We start from the raw sequence: 6,137 nt of genomic DNA on the forward strand, positions 1-6,137 counted from the left end.
TAGGTGCATGTGCACACAGTTGTTCAGGGAACCAGCCCCATCCCTGAAGTGCCCCTGTTCTTCTTGGCTGCAAACCAGGGGCTGAGCATGCGTGCATCTGAGCTGAGCCTTCCCGTGGGCTTACTTTGAAGTCATTCAAAGGGGCTTTCCCCTTTGAAAAGTGGTAATTTTATTATGGGTAAAATGAATGAGGTCTCTGGAGATGCCTAATTTATAACTTCCGTCTGGAGTGCTTCCTGCCTCCCAGCCCAAAGCTGTGCTCCTGCTTTCCTCTGCTGTGTGGCCTCGTGTCAGCCCAGACCTTGCTCTTCTGACCCCTGGCAGCCTGGGGGCTGCTTTCCATGAGGCCTCCCCCCATGGCCTCTGTCCCTGTCCCCTCCACACCAGGGCAGCTGAGCAGTGCCTGGGCCAGGTCCTCAGGGGGCACAGGGCTGCTTTTCCTGCAGCACAGTGAGTCAAAGACTTCTTAAAGAGCAAGGAGGGGAGGAGCAAAGAGGGTGTTTTTGGAGCAGATGGAGTGTAATGAATGGTGCCCCTGTCTGCTGCTGGCAGTGCTGACATGGGGTGGTTCAGCTCCCTGCCTCTCATAGCCACGTATGCAGCCTGCTCACAGCCCAGCAGGGAACCTGGCTCTGGCCTTTGGTGGAAATTTCATTGGCAGTGGTTTTCTTCCTATAAAAAGTAAAAATAAATTTTGCTATGAGTTTCTCTGCTCTTGAGTTACACAAATACCTTGTGTCCCTGTCTCGGTGCTGTCAGTAGGAAGCCTGCAAGTCAGAGGCCACAGAGCAAGAACCACCAACATGTGTCCTGCATTTAGTTCAGTGCCTCCAGGGCTGGGTTTTGGCTCCAGCTACCTCTGCCTCCTCCCCCTTCCTGTCAAAAGAAAAGACGAGCACCAAAGCAAAGCGAGAGGGGAGATATTCTCCCCACACTTTGCACAAAGCAGCCAGATTGCGCTTGGGGCTGGTGTAAGAGGGATGAGCCAGTGCTCTGGGGCTCTGTGGTCCAAGACTGGCCCTGACAGGGGATGGGGATGAAGGTCGGTCTGGTGCCTGCCCGTGTAATTCAGGTACAAGGTGCAGAAGCGGGATCTCCTGCAGAGCTGTCCTGCCCTGGGGGCTGGCCCCATTTCCAGCTAGGAGTGATGCTGGGGCTTCTGAGCCCCACGCAGCTGTTGTACTTAACAGACGTGTTGAATTCGTGTGATGGCTTTTTGAGTCTGTTTGTCCTTCTGACCTTCACGAGATCCTGTGGCAATGTGTCTCCCAACATAATTACGTGTGGGTGAAAGAATTACTTCCTGTTTGTTTTCTAAATTGCCTGAGAACAACCCCAGATAATCCATCACCCTGATGCTGCCTCAGGTGAGTAATGGCCCCTGCTTTGCCTTATCTATGCCACTTGCAGGCTCATAGACTTCTCTTCTGTCACCTGCTTGTGTTCTGGGATGAGGCATCTGAAGTCCATTTAGCTCCTTACGTGGAAGCTGGAGGTACCGTGCATCCTCCCTGCACCTTTTCTAGCTCTACACTGGCCTTTGGGAGATGAACACACACCAGAGTCTTTCCTCCTTTTGCTGAATCAGGAATGGAAGAGCTGCTGCAAAGTCTTAGGAGTATGTTTTCATGCCTAAAAACGTGGTCAGGCGTTTTACAACATCAGCTTTGGTCCCCTCAGCCCCCGGGATGTCAGAGTGCTGGCACTGAGCGGCGCTGGCTGTGGTGCGGCCTCAGGGTCCTTCCCCTGGGACAGGGGGCTCGGATTGAAGGGGCTCCCCCTCTGCTCAGTGCCTGTCCCAGCTCCAGAGCTGTGGGTGGGTGACTTTTTTTTTTTTTTTTTTTTTAAAGTATGCCTGAACTCTGCTGTTTGGATTCAAGGATGCTGAAGTGACGTTTGAGGCTGTTCCAGGAGGGTGCTCTCGTTTCTGGAAAATGGCACTTTCAAAGTAATTTGTGGAGCTGGGTTTCTTTCCTAGGTGTTGTCTGGGTCTAGAGACTGTATGTCTGAGGCATCAAAGCCCCTTTTCTGGCCCTCAGGAGCTGCTCCTCGCTTGTGTTTACAGACAGCAATGCCAACCACCCCGCTCACACCCCGGGGCTCCAGTTCTGGCCCCGTCCTGCCCGGGGCCGGAGGCTTGGTGCTGCTGCCATGCTCGGCTCCCGGGAAGCGTGAGGCGCCTCAGCCAGCTCCGGGGGTCCCCTGCTCAAGTCCCCAGGGCCTCCCTGGGCCTGCGGGGTCCCTTCCAGCCCCAGCCGGGCCGCGAAGGCCCCACGGCGGGGAAGGGCCTCGCGGAGCCCCGGGGCAGCAGAGGGCGCCCAAGCACCGGCCGGGCCTGGCCTGGCCCCTCCTGGCCCGGCCTCGCCGCCCTGCCCCGGGGGCGCTGCCCGGCTTTGTTCTGCCCCCAAACCCGGCCAGCCTGAGGCGAGCCGGCACTGAAAGGCGGACCCGAGGCTGAGGGAGCTGGAAACACAGCTCGGTGCACTTAAATAAATAAATAAAATAAAAGAGGGGCCGGCCTGACAAGTACGAACGAGCCTGGAGGAAACGTTCCTCTTCAGATGCTGCAAATACAGCGCATGGAGGTGTTATTTTGCTTAATTAGCAACAAATTCGAGCTTTATTTTCATATTTCTAAGCCCTTTTGTATTTTAGAGACTGAGCACATGCTGAATATATATAATTAATTTTACACAGGCAAAAATTGCACTCTCGGGAGCCTGTGGGCAAGCTAAGGTGCCATGTACCACAACTGTAACTTTATTTTTTTGAAGACCTGACAAAAATAATGCACGGCTCTTCTCGTCTTTGAGGAAGAAGGCAGAGAAGAATCACAGGGAGGCTGACGAGGCACAGGCTGCCGTCCCTGACTGCTTTCCTTGACCAAGCGCCACCTCTCCCAGTCTCTGCACCGTGCTGCCCCAGGTACACGCAGGGAAAGCCGGCCTCAGGGCCTTGGGGCGTGGACAGAGATCAGAGATCACCAGGGCACAGTCCCATGGAGCACAAAGGCAGCGGTGCTGTCCCCCAGCCGGGGACACGGGCACTGCTCTGAGGAGGATGGAGGGGAGTGAGCGCCGGGTGAGGCCTCGTGCTGCAGAGCCCACACGGACGGGGGCTGATGGCAGGAATGGTGCTCAGGTGGTTCGTGTCTGTACCAAACCATCGGAGTTTTGGCTGCAAATGATCTGCCTGGACTTAACTTGAGAAGGAAGGGAGGAAATGCCACGAAGGCAGCCCTGCCAGGTAGGAGCCGTGGCGGCGGAGAGGGGATGGAGCCCCTGCGGTACACAAGCCCCTGCTGCCTCTGGCTGTGCCACTGCTTGGGCTCTGACCTCGAGTCCATGGGGTAGTGCTGTCTGGGGCACGTCCCTGCCTCTGTCCTCGTGTGTTGGGAGCCCCCAGTATTGAAAACAGGGAGAGAAAACTGCTCCTGGCTTCAGCTGTAGCTCGCGTGAAAGATGCAGGTGAGCCCCTGGGTTCTCATCAGCAGCTTGACCTCCTGGTCAGGGCTCTCGCCCTGCAGTGGAGAGGTGCCCTCTCTCACTCTTCTGACTTGTGTGTAATAGAAGGGCTAAATGCTTATTACCTTTCTGTAGTCTTTTCCAGTTGCCAATCAAACGTGTCTGGTTTGGGGTTTTGTTTTGTTTCTTTGTTGCTGTGACTATGCAGGATGCTCTATCTCGCTGTAATTACGGTTCCATCATTGTCTTGGCATGAAAACATCTGCTGTCTCCCTGCGATCTCCACTTCTCCTATTTCTTTTGAGAATTTCGTGGATCATGATGACCTTCTATTTTCCATAACATCTCATGCATCTCAGTGTACACAGCTGTTTCTCCTGCGTTCCCCTGTCTCTCCCTCTATCCTGTTTTTTCTATCAGCATCTCCAGTGCGTTCAGAATTTCAGCTCATCTGCTTATCAAATCAATATCTCGCCTGCCATCTCCTCTGCGTCGCAACCTCTGTAAACACAGCGCCTTTGCACCTAACTGCCCACGCCGCCTTCTCCTCTGGGCGCAATTTGTCTTCCAGCTCACGTCTAAAGTCTTTGTTCTTCTCACTTAACGTTTTTAAGTTAATTTTCTCGGCCTTTTTGTGTTGATTACGTTGTACTCTGGTTGCCTGGGTTTGAGGTCTGTGTGAGGGGAGGAAGCTCCTCTGCAGGTGAGGTCACTCCGGCTGCTGGTGCTGAGCTTCAGCAATGACGAAGCGAGGTGGAGGATGAGGAGCGGGCGTGCTGGCAGGGCGTAGCGAAGGCAGTGGAGGGGCTGGAGAAACACGGGCTCGACTTCTAGTTTTGTGTGACCTTGGTTCAATAGCATGGGGTCCGTGAGTATGATGAACAGAGATACTTCGGTTTTTATTCTGTTCTGGCACCTTTTATTACTAGGACCTTCCCGCTATGCCTATTCTCTTAAAAAATAATAATAAAAAATATCAGCCCTATAACTGCTGCAGAAGGACTAATAAAATTCCCGAGTATGACAGGACCTTAAATCTCTTTGCTTTGTTCCACGTCTGCCTAACGAGCATCCCAGCCCCCCGCCACCCACACCTCCCTCTTGCCTGGTGCTGCTGCCGATGGCAGGAGCTGCCCGCAGGGACCCGGCTTTGCTCTGGTCACTAGATGATGCTGCAGCAAAACTAATCCTGAGAGTATCGAAGGCTCCTTTATTTATTTTATTTTATTCACCCTCAGCCCCTGGTCTGTATGTGTCTGAGCTAGGAATGTCCTATTCTCGAAAGACTTGGCAGAAGTTTGGCACCTGGACTGTGGGACTGAGGAGCGGCTATTTATGTGTTGACAGGGGAGAGGGTAGAGGGCAGAAAGCAGGGTGGAGATTAATGAATCATGCAATAACTTTTTAGGTGGATGGAAATAACACTGTGCATGCATCACAGTTTTTTCCCTTTTCAGGAATATAGCTGTTTACGCAGATGGCTTGGTACTTTTTATACAAGTATGCATTACATGTGGGTACTTATATATAAATAAGGCTGTAAAGTCATACATTAAAGGATTTGATCATCCACAAAGAGTTATGTGGTTGTCAGAGTGTGTAACGGCTACCTGCTTCGGGACAAAAAGAGCTCCTGTGAAGATGCAGGCTGCGCATGGCCGAGGGTTTAGCACTCCGTGTCCTTGCCCAGGCGAAGCTGCCAGCAGCGTTACCCGCGGTCCTGGAAAGTCCTGGCAAAACTGCTGGCAGGAAGGTACAAAATGGGAACACCGTGTGAGTGGAGGGAGGGTTTGGGTGAGCAACCCGAACAGCTCCGTGGCCCTGTGGCAGGGTGGCAGCACCGGGCCCGGCTGGCACCGCTGGGGGGGCTCCACTCTGGTGGGCGCCAGCCTCCTGCCACCGGGAACTGCCGGGGCTGCGCCTGCCTTGCCTCTTCCAAGGCTGCGTGAGGTGCAACAAAGCACCTTTTGCTGGAGCTCTGGCTCGGTAGGAAGGCACAGCAGCAACCTAGTGCCAAGATGGGGCCAGAGGTGTTGGGCCAAGTGTTGCTCTGGAATGGGCCAAGCCAGAGCAAAAAAACAAACGAAAATCAAACGGGGAATAAACGTTATCGGAAATAATTTCCGTCACTTGATGTGCTCTGGTGGCTTTGGAATAATTGGCTATTTCCTGGATGTATCCAGATGCACCAATGTTCCACCCGTTTCCTTTCCGCATGCTTGTGATCTTTCAGGGACCTGGTTGTCCGGTTCTCCCTTCCCATTTGACTCTTTATCCCCACAATTTTCTTGTGGAGTTTGTATTTTTCCCCCAACAATGTCTCCAAGGAATCACAAATGTGTAATATGTGTCCCGACGCTTGTATTTTAATAGCGCGGAGCAAACCACATCAGCACAGGCAATTTCACATTCAACACATTATTGCTATTTAAAGCGCAGAGGTATAAAAATGATTGGCAATCCAGCTCGCCCAGAAATCACAGGCTGCTGCTGGCTGCCAGATTGTGATTTTTTAATATTGGCTGCTCCGTGCAGTCATTCCCTCACCTTTGACTTGCAGATTTCCCGGCGTTGAAATAGCAGAATCGTTTTTGGTTGCAACAGACACATTGCTTGCTGCTGAAAAGAAGTCATTATCATTAAGCGCACCCCTATGTACATACACAGATACAT

Source organism: Anas platyrhynchos, chromosome 20 (genome assembly GCF_047663525.1).
Source record: "Anas platyrhynchos isolate ZD024472 breed Pekin duck chromosome 20, IASCAAS_PekinDuck_T2T, whole genome shotgun sequence".
Taxonomy (NCBI): Eukaryota; Metazoa; Chordata; class Aves; order Anseriformes; family Anatidae; genus Anas; species Anas platyrhynchos.